The sequence below is a fragment of the Salvelinus namaycush genome, unplaced genomic scaffold (genome assembly GCF_016432855.1).
Source record: "Salvelinus namaycush isolate Seneca unplaced genomic scaffold, SaNama_1.0 Scaffold2650, whole genome shotgun sequence".
NCBI lineage: Eukaryota > Metazoa > Chordata > Actinopteri > Salmoniformes > Salmonidae > Salvelinus > Salvelinus namaycush.
This window is the reverse complement of record NW_024059509.1, coordinates 1-25,343: the sequence shown is the minus strand read 5'-3', so window position 1 is coordinate 25,343 and position 25,343 is coordinate 1. Positions and strand designations below refer to the sequence as shown.

General features: G+C 48.1%; 1 long non-coding RNA gene across 1 annotated transcript in view; it reads left to right on the top strand.

Annotated features, from left to right (window-relative positions):
• LOC120039346 overlaps positions 1 to 22,826 on the top strand; it is a 28,369-nt gene extending 5,543 nt beyond the window's left edge. Inside the window, exon 3 of the long non-coding RNA XR_005475378.1 lies at positions 22,709 to 22,826. This is a non-coding gene — a long non-coding RNA (uncharacterized LOC120039346). The remainder of the gene's footprint in view (positions 1 to 22,708) is intronic.
• The last annotated feature ends 2,517 nt before the right edge of the window (positions 22,827 to 25,343 follow it).

Below are 25,343 nucleotides of genomic sequence, written 5' to 3'. Positions count from 1 at the left end.
CCCATCCTCACTGCCAGGTAAGCCTGTTCCAACCCATCTCACTAGCCAGGTAAGCCTTGTTCAAACCCCCATCCTCACTGCCAGGTAAGTCTGTTCCAACCCCCATCCTCACTGCCAGGTAAGCTGTTCCAACCCCATCCCTCACTGGCCAGGTAGCATGCATGTTCCAACCCCCATCCTCACTGCCAGGTAAGCCTGTTCCAACCCCCATCCTCACTGCCAGGTAAGTCTGTTCCAACCCCCATCCTCACTGCCAGGTAAGCCTGTTCCAACCCCCATCCTCACTGCCAGGTAAGTCTGTTCCAACCCCCATCCTCACTGCCAGGTAAGCCTGCCTGTTCCAACCCCCATCCTCACTGCCAGGTAAGCCTGTTCCAACCCCCATCCTCACTGCCAGGTAAGTCTGTTCCAACCCCCCATCCTCACTGCCATGGTAAGCCTGTTCCCACCACATCCTCACTGCCAATGTTAAGTCTGTCCAACCCCCATCCTCACTGCCAAGGTAAGCCTGCCTGTTCCAACCCCCATCCTCACTGCCAGGTAAGCCTGTTCCAACCCCCATCCTCACTGCCAGGTAAGCCTGTTCCAACCCCATCCTCACTGCCAGGAAGCTGTTCCAACACCCATCATCACTGCCAGGTAAGCCTGTTCCAACCACAATCCTCCACTCCCAGGTAAGCTGTTCCAACCCCCATCCTCACTGCAGGTAAGCCTGTTCCAACCCCCATCCTCCCTCGACAGGTAGCCTGTCCAACCCCCATCCTCACTGCCAGGTAAGTACTGTTCCAACCCCCACATCCTCACTGCCAGGTAAGCCCTGTTTCCACCCCATCCTTCACTGGCCAGCGTAAGTCTGTTCCAACACCCATCACTCACTGCAGGTAAGCCTGTTCCAACCCCCATCCTCCACTGCCAGGGAAGCCTTTGTTCCAACCCCATCATCACTGCCAGGTAAGCCTGTTTCCAACCCCATCCTCACTGCAGCGTAAGCCTGTTCCAACCCCCATCCTCACTGCCAGGTAACGTCTGTTCACAACCCCCATCCTCACGCAGGAAGTCTGTCCAAACCCCCATCCTCACTGCAGGTAAGAATGTTCCAACCAACCATCCTCACTGCCAGAGTAAGTCTGTCCAACCCCCATACTCACTGCAGGTAAGCTGTCCAACCTCTATCCTCACTGCCAGTAAGCATGTTCCAACCCAATCCTCAATGCCAGGTAAGTCTGTTCCAACCCCAATCCGCACTGCCAGGTAAGCCTGTTCCAACCCCATCATCAAATGCCAGTAAGTCTGTCCAACCCCCATACCACTGCCAGGTAAGCCTGTTTTCCAACCCCATCTCACTGCCAGTAAGCCTGTTCAAACCCCCCATCCTCACTGCCAGGTAAGCCTGTTCCAACTCCCATCCCATGCCAGTAAGCCTGTTTCCAACCCCCATCCTCACTGCCAGGTAAGATTGTTCCAACCCCCATCCTCACTGCCAGGTAAGCCTTTTCCAACCCATCCTCACTGCCATGGTAAGCCCCTGTTCCAACCCCCATCCTCACTGCCAGGTAAGCCTGTTCCAACCCCATCCTCACTGCCAGGTAAGCCTGTTCCAACCCCCATCCTCACTGCCAGGTAAGTCTGTTCCAACCCCCATCCTCACTGCCAGGTAAGCCTGTTCCAACCCCCATCCTCACTGCAGGTAAAGCCTCGCTGTTCCAACCCCATCCTCACTGCCAGGATAAGGCCCTGTTCCAACCCCCATCCTCACTGCAGTAAGGTTGTTCCAACCCTCCTCACTGCCAGGTAAGCCTGTTCCCAACCCCCATCATCACTGCCAGGTAAGTCTGTTCCAACCACCATTCCTCACTGCAGGTATAAAGCCTGCCTGTTCCAACCCCCATTCCTCACTGCCAGGAAGCCGTTCCAACCCCCATCCTCACTGCCAGGTATAAGTCTGTTCCAACCACCATCCTCACTGCCAGGTAAGCCTTGTTCAACCCCCATTCACTGCCAAGGTAAGTCTGTTCCAACCCCCATCCTCACTGCCAGGTAAGCCTGCCTGTTCCAACCCCCATCCTCACTGCCAGGTAAGCCTGTTCCAACCCCCATCCTCACTGCCAGGTAAGTCTGTTCCAACCCCCATCCTCACTGCCAGGTAAGCCTGTTCCAAACGCCATCCGCAATGCCAGGAAGCCTGTTCCAACCCCTCCTCACTCCCAGGTAAGCCTGTCCAACCCCATCCTCCTGCCAGGTAAGCCGTTCCAAACCCCATACTCACTGCAGGGAAGCCTGTTCCAACCACATCCTCCCGCCAGGTAAGTCTAGTTCCAAAACCCCCATACTCACTGCAGGTAAGCCTGTTCCAACCCCCATCCTCACTGCCATGTAAGTCTGTTCCAACCCCATCTCAATGCAGGTAAGCCTTGTTCAACCCCATCCCTCACTGCCAGGTAAGCCTGTCAACCCCATCCTCATGCCAGGTAAGCCTGTTCCAACCCCCATCCTCACGCAAGGTAAGCCTGTCCAACACCATTCCTCACTGCCAGGTAAGCTGTTCAACCCCATCCCACTGCCAGGTTAAGCCTGTTCCAACCCCCATCCTCAAGGCCAGGTAGTCTGTTCCAACCCCCATCCCACTGCCGGTAAAGCCTGTTACAACCCCCATCCTCACTTACCAGGTAAGGTCTGTTCCCAACCACCATCCTCACTGCCAGGTAAGTCTGTTCAACCCCCATCCTTCACTGAGGTAAGTCTGTTCCAAACCCCATCCTCACTGCCAGGTAAGTCTGTTCAACCCCCATCCTCACTGCAGTAACCTGTTCCAACCCCCATCCTCACTGCCAGGTAAGCCTGCCTGTTCCAACCCCCATCCTCACTGCCAGGTAAGCCTGCCTGTTCCAACCTCCATCCTCACTGCCAGGTAAGCCTGCCTGTTCCAACCCCCATCCTCACTGCCAGGTAAGCCTGCCTGTTCCCCCCCCATCCTCACGCCAGGTAAGCCTGCCTGTTCCACCCCCATCCTCACTGCCAGGTAAGCCTGTTCCAACCCCCATCCTCACTGCCAGGTAAGCCTGCCTGTTCCAACCCCCATCCTCACTGCCAGGTAAGCCTGCCTGTCCAACCCCATCCTCACTGCCAGGTAAGCCAGCCTGCTTCCAACCCCATCCTCACTGCCGGTAAGCTGCCTCGTTCGTTCCAACCCCCATCATCACTGCCAGTAAGCCTGCATGTTTACAAACCAACCCACGCCAGGTAAGCTGCCCGTTCAACCTCCATCCGTCCACTGCCAGGTAAGCTGCCTGTTCCAACCCCCATCCGCACTCGCCAGGTAAGTGACTGTTCCAACCTCCATCCTCACTGCCAGGTAAGCCTGCCGTTCCAAACCACATCCTCACTGCAAGGTTAAAAGCCTTGCCTGTTCCAACCCCCATCCTCACTGGCCAGGTAAGCCTGTTCCAAACCCCATCCTCACTGCCAGGGAAGCATGTTCCAACCCCCACCTCACTGCCAGGTAAGCCTGTTCCAACCCACATCCTAACTGCAGGTAAGCCTGTTCCAACCCACATCTCACTGCCAGGTAAGCCTGCTGTTCCAACCCCCATACTCACTGCCAGGTAAGTCTGTACCAACCCATCCTACTGCCAGGTAACGGGCCTGTTCAAACCCCCATCCTCACTGCAGGTAACCTGTTCCAACCCCCATCCCTCACTGCCAGGTAAGCCTGTTCCAACCCCAATCCTCACTGCCAGGTAAGCCTGTCTGTTCCAAACCCCATCCTCATGCAGGTAAGCCCTCTGCATGTTCAACCCCCATCCTCATGCCAGGTAAGCCTGCCCTGTTCCAACCCCCATCTCACTGCCAGGTAAGCTGTTCCAACCCCATCCTCACTGCCAGTAATCCGTTCCAACCCCCATCCTCACCTGCCAGGTAAAGTCTGTTACAACCCCATCCTCAATGCCAGTAAAGGCTGTTTCAACCCCATCCATCACTGCCAGGTAAGCCTGTTCCAAACCACCATCCTCATGACAGGTACGCCTGTTCCAACCCCCATCCTCACTGACAGTTAAGCCTGTCTGTTCCAACCCCCATCCTCACTGCAGGTAAGCCTGCCCTTTCCAACCCTTCCTCACTGCCAGGTAAGCCGTTCCAACCTCTATCCTCACGCCAGGGTAAGCCATGTCCAACCACCATCCTCACTGCACGTAAGCTGTTCCAAACCCCCCATACTCACGCCAGGTAACGCCTGTTCCAACCCCCATCCTCAATGCCAGGTAAGCCTAGCCTGTCCAACCCATCCTCACTGCAGGTAAGCCTGTCCCAACCCCCATCTCACTGCCAGGTATAAGCTGTTCCAAACCCCCATTCCTCACTGCAGGTAAGCCAGCCTGTTCCAACCCCATCCCCACTGCCAGGTAAGCTGCTGTCCAACCCCATCCGCACTGCCAGGTAAGCCTGCGGTTCCAACACCAATCTCACTGCCAGGTAAGCAGCCTGTTCCAACCCCCATCCTCACTCCCAGGTAAGCCTGCCTGTTCCAACCCCCATCCTCACTGCCAGGTAAGCCTGCCTGTTCCAACCCCTATCCTCACTGCCAGGTAAGCCTGTTCCAACCTCTATCCTCACTGCCAGGTAAGCCTGTTCCAACCCCCATCCTCACTGCCACGTAAGCCTGTTCCAACCCCCATCCTCACTGCCAGGTAAGCCTGTTCCAACCCCCATCCTCACTGCCAGGTAAGCCTGCCTGTTCCAACCCCCATCCTCACTGCCAGGTAAGCCTGTTCCAACCCCCATCCTCACTGCCAGGTAAGCCTGTTCCAACCCCCATCCTCACTGCCAGGTAAGCCAGCCTGTTCCAACCCCCATCCTCACTGCCAGGTAAGCCTGCCTGTTCCAACCCCCATCCTCACTGCCAGGTAAGCCTGCCTGTTCCAACCCCCATCCTCACTGCCAGGTAAGCCAGCCTTTTTCCAACCCCCATCCTCACTCCCAGGTAAAGCCTGCCGTTCCAACCCCCATCCTCACTGCCAGGTAAGCTGCCTGTTCCAACCCCTCCTCACTGCCAGGTAAGCCTGCCTGTTCCAAACCCATCCGCACGGCCAGTAAGCCGCCGTTCCACCCACCATCCTCACTGCCAGGTAAGCCTGCCGGTTCCAACCCCCATCCTCACTGCCAGGAAGCCTGCCTGTTCCAACCCCCATCCGCACTGCAAGGTAAAGCCAGCCTGTTCCAACCCACATCCTCACTGCAAGTAAGCTGCCTGTTCCAACCCCCATCCTCACTGCCAGGTAAGCCTGCCTGTTCCAACCCCCATCCTCACTGCCAGGTAAGCCAGCCTGTTCCAACCTCTGTCAGCTTGTCTTTTCTGGTACCCACTCCTGAAAGAGAGGTTTCATTAGACTCCATTGAACAACAAGGCAGACCGGTCCAGTATATGACCCTCCAGCAGTCTGTAATAATGGTCACATTGTTGGACATTACTGTTATACAGTCTGCTACATTAGCTTGTAACTGTGTGTTTATCAAGGGGGGCCAGATGCTCGCTGGCTCCCCTTCATTCAATGCTTTGGGAGGTGACAATGTCATACTCTTTATGACCAGACAGTAACAGATAGATGACCTACACAGACAGAGAAAGAGGGGCACTGTTTTGCTCACTAGGATGCTTTCTCTGGTGAGATACACTACATCTGTGACTAGTTTCAGGAAACTAGATATATGTTGCGTCACTACTTCACAGGAAAGGCATTTTAACCTTTTTTTTTTTTTTGCTAAAATTTTTTGGGGGCAGAAGTGCCTTCTGGACCATGTGAACTTTGCATACGAGTTTGTTATTAAGGAAATCTGTAAATACGAATAAAATGGTTAAATGACATGCCTAGGTGGTCTAACCACAGAAAAAGACAGGAACCTTCCCGCTAGCCGTAATTGGCTGAGATAATGGCTGGGCTGGACATTCCGAGAGTTCGGATTGGTCTGCCATGTAGCGTACTTCTGCCTATAACAGGAGCTGCTCAGTATGTGTTGCTCACAGAACGGGACCGCCGAGTGCTGAAGCGCGTAAAAATCGTCTGTCCTCGGTTGCAACACTCAGTAGAGTTCCAAACTGCCTCTGGAAGCAACGTCAGCGCAATAACTGTAGTCGGCGAGCTTATGAAAATGGGTTTCATGCGAGCAGCTGCACATAATGACAAGATCACCATGCGCAATGCCAAGTGTCAGCTGGAGTGGTGTAAAGCTCACCGCCATTGGACTCTGGTGCAGTGGAAACGCGTTCTCTGGAGTGATGAATCACGCTTCACCATTTGGCAGTCTGACAGACTAATCTGGGTTTGGCAGCTACCCAGTAAAACCCCACTAATCTGGGTTTGACGCTACCTGCACAAAAGCATAGTGCCAACTGTAAAGTTTGGTGTAAGAGGAATGACGGTTTTGGGCTGTTTTTGATGTTTCAGGCCCCTTAGTTCCAGCGAAGGGAAATCTTAACGCTACAACCTACAATGACATTCTTGATGATTCTGTGCTTCCAACTTTGTGGCAACAGTTTCGGGAAGGCCCTTTCCTGTTTCAGCATGACAATGCCCCCGTGCACAAAGCACGAAGCGAGCTCCATACAGAAATGGTTTGTTGATATCAGTGTGAAAGAACTTGATATGCCTGCACAGATCCCTGACCTCAACCCCATCGAACACCTTGGATGAATTGGAACGACGGACTGGCGAGCCAGGGCTAATCGCCCAACATCAGTGCCGGACTCACTAATGTTCTTATGTGGTCTGATGGAACCACGTCCCCGCAGCAATGTTACCAAATTCTAGTGGAAAGCCTTCCCAGAAAGAGTGGAAGGCTAATTATAGCAAGAAATGTTCCAACTCTCAGTGGAACGCCTTCCAAGAAGAGTGGGGGCTGTTACAGCAGCAATGTTCAAACATCTAGTGGAAAGCATTCCCAGAAGAGTGGAGGCTGTTATCGCAGCAAGTTCCAACATCTGTGGAAAGCCTTCCCAGAAAGACTGGAGGGCTGTTATAGAAGCAATGTTTCCAAAATCTAGGGAAAGCCTTCCAGAAGAATGGAGGCTGGGCTTATAGCAGCAAGTTCAACATCTAGTGGAAAGCCTCCAGAAGAATGGAGGCTGTTTATAGCAGCAATGTTCCAACATCTAGTGGAAAGCCTTCCAGAAGAGTGGAGCTGTTTATAGCAGAAATTGTCCAACATCGAGTTGGAAAGCCTTCAGAGACGAGTGGGAGCGTTATAGCAGCAATGTTCCAACATCTAGGGAAAGCCTTCCCAGAAGAGTGGAGGCTGTTATAGCAGCAAGTTCCAAATCTCGTGGAAATAATTCCAGAAGAAATGGAGCTGTTATAGCAGCAATGTTCCAACATCTAGTGGAAAAGCCTTCCCAGAAGAATGGAGGCTGTTATAGAAGCAATGTTCAACATCTAGTGGAAAGCCTTCCCCAGAAGAGTGGAGGAGTTATAGCAGCAAATGTTCCAAACATCTAGTGACGCCGTCCCCAGAAGAGTGGAGGCTGTATAGCAGAAGTTCCAACATCTAGTGGAACGCCTTCCAGAAGATGGAGGTGTTATAGCAGCAATGTTCCAAATTAGTGGAAAGCCTTCCCAGAAGAAGGAGGCTGTTTATAGCAGCAATGTTCCACATCTAGGGAAAGCCTTAAGAAGAGTGGAGGCTGGTATAGCACAATGTTCCCACATCTGTTGGGAATAGCTTCCAGAAGAGTGGAGGCTGTTATAGCAGCAAAGGGGGGACCAACTCCATATTAATGTCCATCATTTTGGAATGAGATGTTCGATGAGCAGGTGTCCACATGCTTTTGGATATGTAGTGTACATTCAGCCTCTTGTGAATTGAAGGAAAGTTATGAAACACAGAGAGATGAAGGATAAATAATTGTATATTTTTACATTTTTTCTTGGTAAATGTTTTGCCTTGCTTCCCTTGGCATCCATGAATACACGCCAATGCAAAGATGTGCTCACTTCCAGATGTTTGTTGGACACTTTACTCTGGTCTACAGCTCGTAAAACAAGTCCTTGATTATTCCAACTGTTATTAGATGTTCATTGTGTGTAAAAACAGGTCAGTTAAAACACTTTATTGAGCGTCCTAAATTGAGCTGCATAGCTGACAGTTTTAAATGTAAAATGATACGCCTTGTCTTTTTTTTCTTTCTAAAACACCATATTTTTTTGTATCATTGTTGGCTCTCTAGAATGTAAAAGGCACTTTGAAGACTGTTACCCAACCAGCATCTCTCTCTCGCTCCCTCCTTGTCCCCCTCAACTCCCCTGTCTCCTTCTCTGTGTGTGATGGTTTTATAGCATCAAGGACTCAACTGTTCAGCCTCTCTGGATGAGCGCTGGGTTTTACTAGTTTCTCTGTGGCCAGGGACATTTAATATGGAAACGGGGCAGACTGGGCTGTGCCAAAGTACAAAGAGGAATGGATTAGTCCGTCGTCTAGTGAAGATATTTTTATAAGTTGTGTAAGGAGCTCTCATTAAAGAACATTCCTGTGATGAAGACATCAGAAAACTATGCAGTTTACTGGCATGCTATCTATCACTAGTTTTACAGCGAGATGGACGAAGAGAGGGCGTAGAGTTATGTAGTCAGTAACTATCTCCCTCTAGAAGGCTAGTTCCTGTTCTTCTTATCGGAGGCCATGGGCCCTGAGTAGGCTAGTTATACATTTTGAGTTTGACCGTCTTTTAAGACATAAGCCACAACTTATTTTCTCAGTCTTGGCTAGTTACAGCAACCTATTGCTGTATATCCTCTATATGACTACACAGCATGCCTTTCTTTGTATTAACCATGGGGATTCAAAGTTCATTACACACGACCTAAACAGTCATTTGTATTCTATTCTAATCTCATCAACTCTTACTTCCATCTCCACCCCTCTGCATGCTGATAGACAGACTGACACCACTAGGGACTTCTGAGAGCACATGTCACTTCAATTTACTCTGCCAACATCCACAATGTGTTGTTTTCACAACTCATAATAAAATTGCTTTCATGTCATGACAAATATGTAATTTAAAGGTTGAAAACTTTGTTGACACCTAGGATGTTGTCAGGACATCAGCCATTTGATTTACTTTCAGCAAGTATGTTATATGATGAGTCAACAACTCTTAATGAGATATCATCTCCTCAGTAGGTTATATGATGAGTCAACAACTCTTAATGAGATATCATCTCCTCAGTAGGTTATATGATGAGTCAACAACTCTTAACGAGATATCATCTCCTCAGTAGGTTATATGATGAGTCAACAACTCTTAATGAGATATCATCTCCTCAGTAGGTTATATGATGAGTCAACAACTCTTAATGAGATATCATCTCCTCAGTAGGTTATATGATGAGTCAACAACTCTTAACGAGATATCATCTCCTCAGTAGGTTATATGATGAGTCAACAACTCTTAACGAGATATCATCTCATCAGTAGGTTATATGATGAGTCAACAACTCTTAATGAGATATCATCTCCTCAGTAGGTTATATGATGAGTCAACAACTCTTAATGAGATATCATCTCCTCAGTAGGTTATATGATGAGTCAACAACTCTTAATGAGATATCATCTCCTCAGTAGGTTATATGATGAGTCAACAACTCTTAACGAGATATCATCTCCTCAGTAGGTTATATGATGAGTCAACAACTCTTAACGAGATATCATCTCATCAGTAGGTTATATGATGAGTCAACAACTCTTAATGAGATATCATCTCCTCAGTAGGTTATATGATGAGTCAACAACTCTTAATGAGATATCATCTCCTCAGTATGAATCCCGAAATATCTAAAGGGAAAATGTACAATAATGGCATGATATCAACTGCCTCCCATTATACGTACAGCTACAGAAATGCTGAGATGGTTTCGTCCTTTGCTTCTGAAGCTTTGTCAATAGTCTCAGTCATCTCAGTAGCCTCCATAATCTCAGTAGTCTCAATAATCTCAGTAGTCTCAGTAATCTCAGTAGTCTCAGTAGTCTCAATAGTCTCAGTCATCTCAGTAGTCTCCATAATCTCAGTAGTCTCAATAATCTCAGTAGTCTCAGTAATCTCAGTAGTCTCAATAGTCTCAGTAATCTCAGTAATCTCAGTAGTCTCAGTAATCGTAGTAGTCTCAATAATCTCAGTAGTCTCAGTAATCTCAGTAGTCTCAATAATCTCAGTAGTCTCAGTAATCTCAGTAGTCTCAATAATCTCAGTAGTCTCAGTAATCTCAGTAGTCTCAGTAGTCTCAGTAATCTCAATAATCTCAGTAGTCTCAATAATCTCAGTAGTCTCAATAATATCAGTAGTCTCAGTAATCGTAGTAGTCTCAATAATCTCAGTAGTCTCAGTAATCTCAGTAGTCTCAATAATCTCAGTAGTCTCAGTAATCTCAGTAGTCTCAGTAATCTCAGTAGTCTCAATAATCTCAGTAGTCTCAATCTCAGTAGTCTCAATAATCTCAATAGTCTCAATAATCTCAGTAGTCTCAATAATCTCAGTAGTCTCAGTAATCTCAGTAGTCTCAGTAATCTCAATAATCTCAGTAGTCTCAATAATCTCAGTAGTCTCAATAATCTCAGTAGTCTCAATAATCTCAGTAGTCTCAATAATCTCAATAGTCTCAGTAATCTCAATAGTCTCAATAATCTCAGTAGTCTCAGTAGTCTCAATAGTCTCAATAATCTCAGTAATCTCAATCTCAGTAGTCTCAGTAATCTCAGTAATCTCAGTAGTCTCAATAATCTCAATGGTCTCAATAATCTCAGTAGTCTCAATCTCAGTAGTCTCAGTAATCTCAGTAGTCTCAATAATCTCAGTAGTCTCAATCTCAGTAGTCTCAGTAATCTCAATAATCTCAGTAGTCTCAATAATCTCAGTAGTCTCAATAATCTCAGTAATCGCAGTAGTCTCAATAATCTCAATAGTCTCAATAATTTCAGTAGTCTCAATCTCAGTAGTCTCAATAATCTCAGTAGTCTCAATAATCTCAGTAGTCTCAATAATCTCAGTAGTCTCAATAATCTCAGTAATCTCAGTAGTCTCAATAATCTCAATAGTCTCAGTAGTCTCAATAATCTCAGTAGTCTCAATAATCTCAGTAGTCTCAATCTCAGTAGTCTCAATAATCTCAGTAGTCTCAATAATCTCAGTAGTCTCAATAGTCTCAATAATCTCAGTAGTCTCAATAGTCTCAATAATCTCAATAGTCTCAATAATCTCAGTAGTCTCAATAATCTCAGTAGTCTCAATAATCTCAGTAATCTCAATAATCTCAGTAGTCTCAGTAGTCTCAATAATCTCAGTAGTCTCAATCTCAGTAGTCTCAATAATAATGCCTCTCTATTGCAATGTGTTAAGAAGGGACACCACGGACATTTCAAGACTTCCGGTATACTTCAGTGTTTAATATAAAACTGGTTCTATGGTTGAGGCAGGAGACATGTTTAACATCTTGTAAAGAAGAGGCCCATCTATAAAGTAGCTGCATACTGATATAGTGGCCAAGTGTAGAAGCTATAATCATTGACGTCCCAGAATGCAGTGCTAGCGAGCAGTAGCAGTCACCTGAAGCTCTCAACCTGAGAGTGTATTTTCTATCTAATCCTTTGATTAAGCGTATTCTTTTTCAAATCTGAAAGCTGATACATCAAGACATTTACAGTGAATTCAGAAAGTATTCAGGCCCCTTCCTGTTTCCCACTTGTTACGTTAAAGCTTTATTCTAAAATGGATCAAATTAAAATAATCCTCATCAATCTATACATAATGACATCACAATACCCCAGAGTGACAAAGCAAAAATAGTATTTTTTAAATGTCTGCAAATGTATTTAAAAAAAAACAAAACAGATACCTTATTTACATAAGTATTCAGACCCTTTGCTATGATGTTTCTACAACTTGATTGGAGTCCATATGTGGTAAATTCAATTGATTGGATATGATTTGGAAAGGTACACACCTGTCTATATAAGGTCCCACAGTTGACAGTGCCTGTCAGAGCAAAAACCAAGCCATGAGGTCGAAGGAATTGTCCGTAGAGCTCTGAGACAGGATTGTGTCGAGGCACAGTCCGAAAATGTTTGTTTTTTTATACACTGGATAAAAGTAGAGACTCAGAGCTAGAAAAGGGTATATCATACACTACAGTCGAGGAACAATGAGAAAGTCATTCTGCTTTGAAAGTCGATAAACTTCACTTTTGACAAAATGGCCTTTGAATGTTTTGGTACTACTACTGGAGAGCCCTTCTTCTTCTTAAGCTTTTGCCCCACCCATCCCTTTACTACCTTTCCTCCCCCAGCCTCACTATTAGAACTAACCTTTACTACCTTTCCTCCCCCAGCGTCACTATTAGAACTAACCTTTACTACCTTTCCTCCCCCAGCCTCACTATTAGAACTAACCTTTACTACCTTTCCTCCCCCAGACTCACTATTAGAACTAACCTTTACTACCTTTCCTCCCCCAGCCTCACTATTAGAACTAACCTTTACTACCTTTCCTCCCCCAGCCTCACTATTAGAACTAACCTTTACTACCTTTCCTCCCCCAGCCTCACTATTAGAACTAACCTTTACTACCTTTCCTCCCCCAGCCTCACTATTAGAACTAACCTTTACTACCTTTCCTCCCCCAGCCTCACTATTAGAACTAACCTTTACTACCTTTCCTCCCCCAGCCTCACTATTAGAACTAACCTTTACTACCTTTCCTCCCCCAGCCTCACTATTAGAACTGACCTTTACTACCTTTCCTCCCCCAGCCTCACTATTAGAACTAACCTTTACTACCTTTCCTCCCCCAGCCTCACTATTAGAACTAACCTTTACTACCTTTCCTCCCCCAGCCTCACTATTAGAACTAACCTTTACTACCTTTCCTCCCCCAGCCTCACTATTAGAACTAACCTTTACTACCTTTCCTCCCCCAGCCTCACTATTAGAACTAACCTTTACTACCTTTCCTCCCCCAGCCTCACTATTAGAACTAACCTTTACTACCTTTCCTCCCCCAGCCTCACTATTAGAACTAACCTTTACTACCTTTCCTCCCCCAGCCTCACTATTAGAACTGACCTTTACTACCTTTCCTCCCCCAGACTCACTATTAGAACTAACCTTTACTACCTTTCCTCCCCAGCCTCACTATTAGAACTAACCTTTACTACCTTTCCTCCCCCAGCCTCACTATTAGAACTAACCTTTACTACCTTTCCTCCCCCAGCCTCACTATTAGAACTAACCTTTACTACCTTTCCTCCCCCAGCCTCACTATTAGAACTAACCTTTACTACCTTTCCTCCCCAGCCTCACTATTAGAACTAACCTTTACTACCTTTCCTCCCCCAGCCTCACTATTAGAACTAACCTTTACTACCTTTCCTCCCCCATCCTCACTATTAGAACTAACCTTTACTACCTTTCCTCCCCCAGCCTCACTATTAGAACTAACCTTTACTACCTTTCCTCCCCCAGCCTCACTATTAGAACTAACCTTTACTACCTTTCCTCCCCCAGCCTCACTATTAGAACTAACCTTTACTACCTTTCCTCCCCCAGCCTCACTATTAGAACTAACCTTTACTACCTTTCCTCCCCCAGCCTCACTATTAGAACTAACCTTTACTACCTTTCCTCCCCCAGCCTCACTATTAGCGCATCGAAGTGCTGAGCAGTATTTCTGTCTCTAATAATGCCCTTTTGTAGGGGGCCTGTCTCCCAAGTGGTTGGTCCTATGCCCTCCCAGGCCCACCAATAGCTGTTCCCCTGCCCTGTGAAATCCATAGATTAGGCCTGAATAATTTATTTCAATTAACTGATTTCCTTCTATGAACTGTAACTCAGTAACTTTCTTGAAATTGTTGCATGTTGCGTTTATATTTTTTGTTCAGTATATATGTATGTATGTTTTTGTTCAGTAAATTAACCTGACTGTATCAAGTCATCTGATATTGTAAACCATGAAATAGTTATGAAATCTGAAAACTTTAAAAACTGAATATATAATCTTCTATGTCTCTCTGTGCTGCAGGTAAGATTGGTTTGATGCTGCCTGCGAGCCACCCCTGGGTGAGGGAGGGAGGGTTGGAGGGAGGGAGAGATGGATAGATGGGGGATGAAAGGCGAGATGGATGGAGGGAGAGATGGATGGATATGGCAGGAGGACAAGAGGGATGAAAGGAGGGATTGATGGATTGATGGGGAAGATGGAGATGGGAATGAAAAGACAGAGGGATGTGTCTCTACCTCTCTACCTCTCTTCTGCTCTACCTCTCCAACACAAAGTCGACAGCCTCTCCTTCTCTGCTTCTCCCTTTAAAGGCAGTGTGTTTAAATGATTGGTGTCCAAGGACTCTCGAGCCAAGAGCCACTCTGCCTCATGTTGTTACTGCTCTGCTGTCCATCCATCTCCATGTTGCTGCTCTGCTGTCCATCCATCTCCATGTTGCTGCTCTGCTGTCCATCCATCTCCATGTTGCTGCTCTGCTGTCCATCCATCTCCATGTTGCTGCTCTGCTGTCCATCCATCTCCATGTTGCTGCTCTGCTGTCCATCCATCTCCATGTTGTTGCTGCTCTGCTGTCCATCCATCTCCATGTTGCTGCTCTGCTGTCCATCCATCTCCATGTTGCTGCTCTGCTGTCCATCCATCTCCATGTTGTTGCTGCTCTGCTGTCCATCCATCTCCATGTTGCTGCTCTGCTGTCCCTCCATCTCCATGTTGCTGCTCTGCTGTCCATCCATCTCCATGTTGTTGCTCTGCTGTCCATCCATCTCCATGTTGCTGCTCTGCTGTCCATCCATCTCCATGTTGTTGCTCTGCTGTCCATCCATCTCCATGTTGCTGCTCTGCTGTCCATCCATCTCCATGTTGCTGCTCTGCTGTCCATCCATCTCCATGTTGCTGCTCTGCTGTCCATCCATCTCCATGTTGCTGCTCTGCTGTCCATCCATCTCCATGTTGTTGCTCTGCTGTCCATCCATCTCCATGTTGTTGCTCTGCTGTCCATCCATCTCCATGTTGCTGCTCTGCTGTCCATCCATCTCCATGTTGCTGCTCTGCTGTCCATCCATCTCCATGTTGCTGCTCTGCTGTCCATCCATCTCCATGTTGTTGCTGCTCTGCTGTCCATCCATCTCCATGTTGCTGCTCTGCTGTCCATCCATCTCCATGTTGCTGCTCTGCTGTCCATCCATCTCCATGTTGTTGCTCTGCTGTCCATCCATCTCCATGTTGTTGCTCTGCTGTCCATCCATCTCCATGTTGCTGCTCTGCTGTCCATCCATCTCCATGTTGCTGCTCTGCTGTCCATCCATCTCCATGTTGCTGCTCTGCTGTCCATCCATCTCCATGTTGTTGCTGCTCTGCTGTCCATCCATCTCCATGTTGCTGCTCTGCTGTCCATCCATCTCCATGTTGCTGCTCTGCTGTCCATCCATCTCCATGTTGCTGCTCTGCTGTCCATCCATCTCCATGTTGTTGCTGCTCTGCTGTCCATCCATCTCCATGTTGCTGCTCTGCTGTCCATCCATCTCCATGTTGCTGCTCTGCTGTCCATCCATCTCCATGTTGCTGCTCTGCTGTCCATCCATCTCCATGTTGCTGCTCTGCTGTCCATCCATCTCCATGTTGTTGCTGCTCTGCTGTCCATCCATCTCCATGTTGCTGCTCTGCTGTCCATCCATCTCCATGTTGCTGCTCTGCTGTCCATCCATCTCCATGTTGTTGTTGCTCTGCTGTCCATCCATCTCCATGTTGTTGCTGCTCTGCTGTCCATCCATCTCCATGTTGTTGCTCTGCTGTCCATCCATCTCCATGTTGCTGCTCTGCTGTCCATCCATCTCCATGTTGTTGCTGCTCTGCTGTCCATCCATCTCCATGTTGCTGCTGCTCTGCTGTCCATCCATCTCCATGTTGTTGCTGCTCTGCTGTCCATCCATCTCCATGTTGCTGCTCTGCTGTCCATCCATCTCCATGTTGCTGCTCTGCTGTCCATCCATCTCCATGTTGTTGCTGCTCTGCTGTCCATCCATCTCCATGTTGCTGCTCTGCTGTCCATCCATCTCCATGTTGCTGCTCTGCTGTCCATCCATCTCCATGTTGTTGCTGCTCTGCTGTCCATCCATCTCCATGTTGTTACTGCTCTGCTGTCCATCCATCTCCATGTTGCTGCTGCTCTGCTGTCCATCCATCTCCATGTTGTTGCTCTGCTGTCCATCCATCTCCATGTTGCTGCTGCTCTGCTGTCCATCCATCTCCATGTTGCTGCTCTGCTGTCCATCCATCTCCATGTTGCTGCTCTGCTGTCCATCCATCTCCATGTTGCTGCTGCTCTGCTGTCCATCCATCTCCATGTTGTTGCTGCTCTGCTGTCCATCCATCTCCATGTTGCTGCTCTGCTGTCCATCCATCTCCATGTTACTGCTCTGCTGTCCATCCATCTCCATGTTGCTGCTCTGCTGTCCATCCATCTCCATGTTGCTGCTCTGCTGTCCATCCATCTCCATGTTGCTGCTCTGCTGTCCATCCATCTCCATGTTGCTGCTCTGCTGTCCATCCATCTCCATGTTGTTGCTGCTCTGCTGTCCATCCATCTCCATGTTGCTGCTCTGCTGTCCATCCATCTCCATGTTGTTGCTCTGCTGTCCATCCATCTCCATGTTGCTGCTGCTCTGCTGTCCATCCATCTCCATGTTGTTGCTGCTCTGCTGTCCATCCATCTCCATGTTGCTGCTCTGCTGTCCATCCATCTCCATGTTACTGCTCTGCTGTCCATCCATCTCCATGTTGTTGCTCTGCTGTCCATCCATCTCCATGTTGTTGCTCTGCTGTCCATCCATCTCCATGTTGCTGCTGCTCTGCTGTCCATCCATCTCCATGTTGCTGCTCTGCTGTCCATCCATCTCCATGTTGCTGCTCTGCTGTCCATCCATCTCCATGTTGTTGCTGCTCTGCTGTCCATCCATCTCCATGTTGCTGCTCTGCTGTCCATCCATCTCCATGTTGCTGCTCTGCTGTCCATCCATCTCCATGTTGCTGCTCTGCTGTCCATCCATCTCCATGTTGTTGCTCTGCTGTCCATCCATCTCCATGTTGTTGCTGCTCTGCTGTCCATCCATCTCCATGTTGTTGCTGCTCTGCTGTCCATCCATCTCCATGTTGCTGCTCTGCTGTCCATCCATCTCCATGTTGCTGCTCTGCTGTCCATCCATCTCCATGTTGTTGCTGCTCTGCTGTCCATCCATCTCCATGTTGTTGCTGCTCTGCTGTCCATCCATCTCCATGTTGCTGCTCTGCTGTCCATCCATCTCCATGTTACTGCTCTGCTGTCCATCCATCTCCATGTTGTTGCTGCTCTGCTGTCCATCCATCTCCATGTTGCTGCTCTGCTGTCCATCCATCTCCATGTTGCTGCTCTGCTGTCCATCCATCTCCATGTTGTTGCTCTGCTGTCCATCCATCTCCATGTTGCTGCTCTGCTGTCCATCCATCTCCATGTTGTTGCTCTGTTGTCCATCCATCTCCATGTTGCTGCTCTGCTGTCCATCCATCTCCATGTTGTTGCTCTGTTGTCCATCCATCTCCATGTTGCTGCTCTGCTGTCCATCCATCTCCATGTTGTTGCTCTGCTGTCCATCCATCTCCATGTTGCTGCTCTGCTGTCCATCCATCTCCATGTTGCTGCTCTGCTGTCCATCCATCTCCATGTTGCTGCTCTGCTGTCCATCCATCTCCATGTTGCTGCTCTGCTGTCCATCCATCTCCATGTTGCTGCTCTGCTGTCCATCCATCTCCATGTTGTTGCTGCTCTGCTGTCCATCCATCTCCATGTTGCTGCTCTGCTGTCCATCCATCTCCATGTTGCTGCTCTGCTGTCCATCCATCTCCATGTTGCTGCTCTGCTGTCCATCCATCTCCATGTTGTTGCTGCTCTGCTGTCCATCCATCTCCATGTTGTTGCTCTGCTGTCCATCCATCTCCATGTTACTGCTCTGCTGTCCATCCATCTCCATGTTGCTGCTCTGCTGTCCATCCATCTCCATGTTGCTGCTCTGCTGTCCATCCATCTCCATGTTGCTGCTCTGCTGTCCATCCATCTCCATGTTGTTGCTCTGCTGTCCATCCATCTCCATGTTGTTGCTCTGCTGTCCATCCATCTCCATGTTGCTGCTCTGCTGTCCATCCATCTCCATGTTGCTGCTCTGCTGTCCATCCATCTCCATGTTGTTGCTCTGCTGTCCATCCATCTCCATGTTGCTGCTCTGCTGTCCATCCATCTCCATGTTGCTGCTCTGCTGTCCATCCATCTCCATGTTACTGCTCTGCTGTCCATCCATCTCCATGTTGCTGCTCTGCTGTCCATCCATCTCCATGTTGTTGCTCTGCTGTCCATCCATCTCCATGTTGCTGCTCTGCTGTCCATCCATCTCCATGTTGTTGCTCTGCTGTCCATCCATCTCCATGTTGTTGCTCTGCTGTCCATCCATCTCCATGTTGCTGCTCTGCTGTCCATCCATCTCCATGTTACTGCTCTGCTGTCCATCCATCTCCATGTTGCTGCTCTGCTGTCCATCCATCTCCATGTTGCTGCTCTGCTGTCCATCCATCTCCATGTTGCTGCTCTGCTGTCCATCCATCTCCATGTTGTTGCTCTGCTGTCCATCCATCTCCATGTTGCTGCTCTGCTGTCCATCCATCTCCATGTTGCTGCTCTGCTGTCCATCCATCTCCATGTTGCTGCTCTGCTGTCCATCCATCTCCATGTTGTTGCTCTGCTGTCCATCCATCTCCATGTTACTGCTCTGCTGTCCATCCATCTCCATGTTGCTGCTCTGCTGTCCATCCATCTCCATGTTGTTGCTCTGCTGTCCATCCATCTCCATGTTGCTGCTCTGCTGTCCATCCATCTCCATGTTGCTGCTCTGCTGTCCATCCATCTCCATGTTACTGCTCTGCTGTCCATCCATCTCCATGTTGTTGCTCTGCTGTCCATCCATCTCCATGTTGCTGCTCTGCTGTCCATCCATCTCCATGTTGCTGCTCTGCTGTCCATCCATCTCCATGTTGCTGCTCTGCTGTCCATCCATCTCCATGTTGTTGCTGCTCTGCTGTCCATCCATCTCCATGTTGCTGCTCTGCTGTCCATCCATCTCCATGTTGCTGCTCTGCTGTCCATCCATCTCCATGTTACTGCTCTGCTGTCCATCCATCTCCATGTTGCTGCTCTGCTGTCCATCCATCTCCATGTTACTGCTCTGCTGTCCATCCATCTCCATGTTACTGCTCTGCTGTCCATCCATCTCCATGTTGTTGCTCTGCTGTCCATCCATCTCCATGTTGCTGCTCTGCTGTCCATCCATCTCCATGTTGCTGCTCTGCTGTCCATCCATCTCCATGTTGTTGCTGCTCTGCTGTCCATCCATCTCCATGTTGCTGCTCTGCTGTCCATCCATCTCCATGTTGTTGCTGCTCTGCTGTCCATCCATCTCCATGTTGTTACTGCTCTGCTGTCCATCCATCTCCATGTTGCTGCTCTGCTGTCCATCCATCTCCATGTTGCTGCTCTGCTGTCCATCCATCTCCATGTTGCTGCTCTGCTGTCCATCCATCTCCATGTTGTTGCTCTGCTGTCCATCCATCTCCATGTTGCTGCTCTGCTGTCCATCCATCTCCATGTTGTTGCTCTGCTGTCCATCCATCTCCATGTTGCTGCTCTGCTGTCCATCCATCTCCATGTTGCTGCTCTGCTGTCCATCCATCTCCATGTTGTTGCTCTGCTGTCCATCCATCTCCATGTTGTTGCTGCTCTGCTGTCCATCCATCTCCATGTTGTTGCTGCTCTGCTGTCCATCCATCTCCATGTTGCTGCTCTGCTGTCCATCCATCTCCATGTTGCTGCTCTGCTGTCCATCCATCTCCATGTTGTTGCTCTGCTGTCCATCCATCTCCATGTTGCTGCTCTGCTGTCCATCCATCTCCATGTTGTTGCTCTGCTGTCCATCCATCTCCATGTTGCTGCTCTGCTGTCCATCCATCTCCATGTTGTTGCTCTGCTGTCCATCCATCTCCATGTTGTTGCTCTGCTGTCCATCCATCTCCATGTTGCTGCTCTGCTGTCCATCCATCTCCATGTTGTTGCTCTGCTGTCCATCCATCTCCATGTTGCTGCTCTGCTGTCCATCCATCTCCATGTTGCTGCTCTGCTGTCCATCCATCTCCATGTTGCTGCTCTGCTGTCCATCCATCTCCATGTTGTTGCTCTGCTGTCCATCCATCTCCATGTTGTTGCTGCTCTGCTGTCCATCCATCTCCATGTTGCTGCTCTGCTGTCCATCCATCTCCATGTTGCTGCTCTGCTGTCCATCCATCTCCATGTTGCTGCTCTGCTGTCCATCCATCTCCATGTTGTTGCTCTGCTGTCCATCCATCTCCATGCTGCTGCTCTGCTGTCCATCCATCTCCATGTTGTTGCTGCTCTGCTGTCCATCCATCTCCATGTTGCTGCTCTGCTGTCCATCCATCTCCATGTTGCTGCTCTGCTGTCCATCCATCTCCATGTTGCTGCTCTGCTGTCCATCCATCTCCATGTTGTTGCTCTGCTGTCCATCCATCTCCATGTTGTTGCTCTGCTGTCCATCCATCTCCATGTTGCTGCTCTGCTGTCCATCCATCTCCATGTTGTTGCTGCTCTGCTGTCCATCCATCTCCATGTTGTTGCTCTGCTGTCCATCCATCTCCATGTTGCTGCTCTGCTGTCCATCCATCTCCATGTTGCTGCTCTGCTGTCCATCCATCTCCATGTTGTTGCTCTGCTGTCCATCCATCTCCATGTTGCTGCTCTGCTGTCCATCCATCTCCATGTTGCTGCTCTGCTGTCCATCCATCTCCATGTTGCTGCTCTGCTGTCCATCCATCTCCATGTTGTTGCTCTGCTGTCCATCCATCTCCATGTTGCTGCTCTGCTGTCCATCCATCTCCATGTTGCTGCTCTGCTGTCCATCCATCTCCATGTTGCTGCTCTGCTGTCCATCCATCTCCATGTTGTTACTGCTCTGCTGTCCATCCATCTCCATGTTGCTGCTCTGCTGTCCATCCATCTCCATGTTGTTGCTCTGCTGTCCATCCATCTCCATGTTGCTGCTCTGCTGTCCATCCATCTCCATGTTGCTGCTCTGCTGTCCATCCATCTCCATGTTACTGCTCTGCTGTCCATCCATCTCCATGTTGTTGCTGCTCTGCTGTCCATCCATCTCCATGTTGCTGCTCTGCTGTCCATCCATCTCCATGTTGCTGCTCTGCTGTCCATCCATCTCCATGTTGCTGCTCTGCTGTCCATCCATCTCCATGTTGCTGCTCTGCTGTCCATCCATCTCCATGTTGTTGCTGCTCTGCTGTCCATCCATCTCCATGTTGCTGCTCTGCTGTCCATCCATCTCCATGTTGCTGCTCTGCTGTCCATCCATCTCCATGTTGCTGCTCTGCTGTCCATCCATCTCCATGTTGTTGCTCTGCTGTCCATCCATCTCCATGTTGTTGCTGCTCTGCTGTCCATCCATCTCCATGTTGCTGCTCTGCTGTCCATCCATCTCCATGTTGTTGCTCTGCTGTCCATCCATCTCCATGTTGCTGCTCTGCTGTCCATCCATCTCCATGTTGCTGCTCTGCTGTCCATCCATCTCCATGTTGTTGCTGCTCTGCTGTCCATCCATCTCCATGTTGCTGCTCTGCTGTCCATCCATCTCCATGTTGTTGCTCTGCTGTCCATCCATCTCCATGTTGCTGCTCTGCTGTCCATCCATCTCCATGTTGCTGCTCTGCTGTCCATCCATCTCCATGTTGCTGCTCTGCTGTCCATCCATCTCCATGTTGCTGCTCTGCTGTCCATCCATCTCCATGTTGCTGCTCTGCTGTCCATCCATCTCCATGTTGCTGCTCTGCTGTCCATCCATCTCCATGTTGCTGCTCTGCTGTCCATCCATCTCCATGTTGTTGCTCTGCTGTCCATCCATCTCCATGTTGCTGCTCTGCTGTCCATCCATCTCCATGTTACTGCTCTGCTGTCCATCCATCTCCATGTTGCTGCTCTGCTGTCCATCCATCTCCATGTTGCTGCTCTGCTGTCCATCCATCTCCATGTTGCTGCTCTGCTGTCCATCCATCTCCATGTTGCTGCTCTGCTGTCCATCCATCTCCATGTTGCTGCTCTGCTGTCCATCCATCTCCATGTTGCCTCATGTTGCTTTCTGTGGTTTGGGGGAATAACAGAACATTTTCTCCTAAAGTCCCTGTATCCTCCCCAGTGAGGCCGTTGCTATCTGGTACGTGGAATGATGGGGACGATCAAAGTGCTTCTTAAATCCAATAGGTCTGAGGAGAAATAACTGGACCGTATTTATATGCCTAGTATCACCCATGATATCCTGCTATTTGCATATGAGAGTGCAGCCCTGCGTTGTGGTGGGTTATTTAAAGAGCCAACTCTGCTGGGTTAGAGTTAGTGTGTTATTATTGTCCGGGCAGACAGACATGATGAACTCTCTCTCCCAGTGTGTGTGCTGCTGTTTCCGGTCCTCCTCTCTCCTCCCTCCTTCTAATCCCTCTCCCCTCTCCACTGTCTCCTCTGATCCCTGCTCCTACTTCTGTGCTCTCACCCAGTGTTGTCCTCTTCCTGTGATGTCATAGGTGTGGGCCAGTAACTTCCTGCCTAATGAAGCCACCCTGTCGGACCGCTGTCAGAGAGAATACCTGAAGACCCACGGAGAACCTCTACTGCTGCAGTACGCTAAGATGGAGGCAGAGAGACAGGTAGGACTACATTACCCATAATACCTCTACTGCTGCAGTACGCTAAGATGGAGGCAGAGAGACAGGTAGGACTGCATTACCCATAATACCTCTACTGGTACAGTACGCTAAGATGGAGGCAGAGAGACAGGTAGGACTGCATTACCCATAATACCTCTACTGGTACAGTACGCTAAGATGGAGGCAGAGAGACAGGTAGGACTGCATTACCCATAATACCTCTACTGGTACAGTATGCTAAGATGGAGGCAGAGAGACAGGTAGGACTACATTACCCATAATACCTCTACTGCTGCAGTACGCTAAGATGGAGGCAGAGAGACAGGTAGGACTACATTACCCATAATACCTCTACTGCTGCAGTACGCTAAGATGGAGGCAGAGAGACAGGTAGGACTGCATTACCCATAATACCTCTACTGGTACAGTATGCTAAGATGGAGGCAGAGAGACAGGTGGGACTACACTACCCATACACCTCTAATGCCGCTGTATGCCAGACAGGAAGGACTTCTGGTGGTGTTTATGTCCAGTCCATCTGTGTTACACCTGATCACCATTCCCCCAGTGTGTTAGATGTGTGTTACACCTGATCACCATTTCCCCAGTGTGTTAGATGTGTGTTACACCTGATCACCATTTCCCCAGTGTGTTAGATGTGTGTTACACCTGATCACCATTCCCCCAGTGTGTTAGATGTGTGTTACACCTGATCACCATTTCCCCAGTGTGTTAGATGTATGATACACCTGATCACCATTTCCCCAGTGTGTTAGATGTATGATACACCTGATCACCATTTCCCCAGTGTGTTAGATGTGTGTTACACCTGATCACCATTTCCCCAGTGTGTTAGATGTGTGTTACACCTGATCACCATTCCCCCAGTGTGTTAGATGTGTGTTACACCTGATCACCATTCCCCCAGTGTGTTAGATGTGTGTTACACCTGATCACCATTTCCCCAGTGTGTTAGATGTATGATACACCTGATCACCATTTCCCCAGTGTGTTAGATGTATGATACACCTGATCACCATTTCCCCAGTGTGTTAGATGTATGATACACCTGATCACCATTTCCCCAGTGTGTTAGATGTATGATACACCTGATCACCATTTCCCCAGTGTGTTAGATGTATGATACACCTGATCACCATTTCCCCAGTGTGTTAGATGTATGATACACCTGATCACCATTTCCCCAGTGTGTTAGATGTATGATACTGCTTCATAAATTATAGGTGAGGATTTACGGGTCCTTTTCCAACAACGCAGAGTTAAGATAAAGATAGAACAACAACAAGACATTACACCGTCATACATGTTGAACATATAGTACTAATACTAATAGTAATGTAGGCTGAGCTATGGTAGTACTAATACTAATAGTAATGTAGGCTGAGCTGTAGTAGTACTAATACTAATAGTAATGTAGGCTGAGCTGTGGTAGTACTAATACTAATAGTAATGTAGGCTGAGCTATGGTAGTACCAATACTAATACTAATGTAGGCTGAGCTGTGGTAGTACTAATACTAATAGTAATGAAGGCTGAGCTGTGGTAGTACTAATACTAATAGTAATGAAGGCTGAGCTGTGGTAGTACTAATACTAATACTAATGTAGACTGAGATGTGGTAGTACTAATACTAATAGTAATGTAGGCTGAGCTGTGGTAGTACTAATACTAATGTAGGCTGAGCTGTGGTAGTACTAATACTAATGTAGGCTGAGCGGTGGTAGTACTAATACTAATACTAATGTAGGCTGAGCGGTGGTAGTACTAATACTAATACTAATGTAGGCTGAGATGGGGTAGTACTAATACTAATAGTAATGTAGGCTGAGCTGTGGCAGTACTAATACTAATACTAATGTAGGCTGAGCTGTGGTAGTACTAATACTAATAGTAATGTAGGCTGAGCTGTGGTAGTACTAATACTAATAGTAATGTAGGCTGAGCTGTGGTAGTACTAATACTAATAGTAATGTAGGCTGAGCTGTGGTAGTACTAATACTAATAGTAATGTAGGCTGAGCTGTGGTAGTACTAATACTAATACTAATGTAGGCTGAGCTGTGGTAGTACTAATACTAATACTAATGTAGGCTGAGCTGTGGTAGTACTAATACTAATACTAATGTAGGCTGAGCTGTGGTAGTACTAATACTAATACTAATGTAGGCTGAGCTGTAGTAGTACTAATACTAATAGTAATGTAGGCTGAGCTGTTGTAGTACTAATACTAATACTAATGTAGGCTGAGCTGTGGTAGTACTAATACTAATAGTAATGTAGGCTGAGCTGTGGTAGTACTAATACTAATACTAATGTAGGCTGAGCTGTGGTAGTACTAATGGTAATAGTAATGTAGACTGAGCTGTGGTAGTACTAATACTAATACTAATGTAGGCTGAGCGGTGGTAGTACTAATACTAATACTAATGTAGGCTGAGCGGTGGTAGTACTAATACTAATACTAATGTAGGCTGAGATGGGGTAGTACTAAT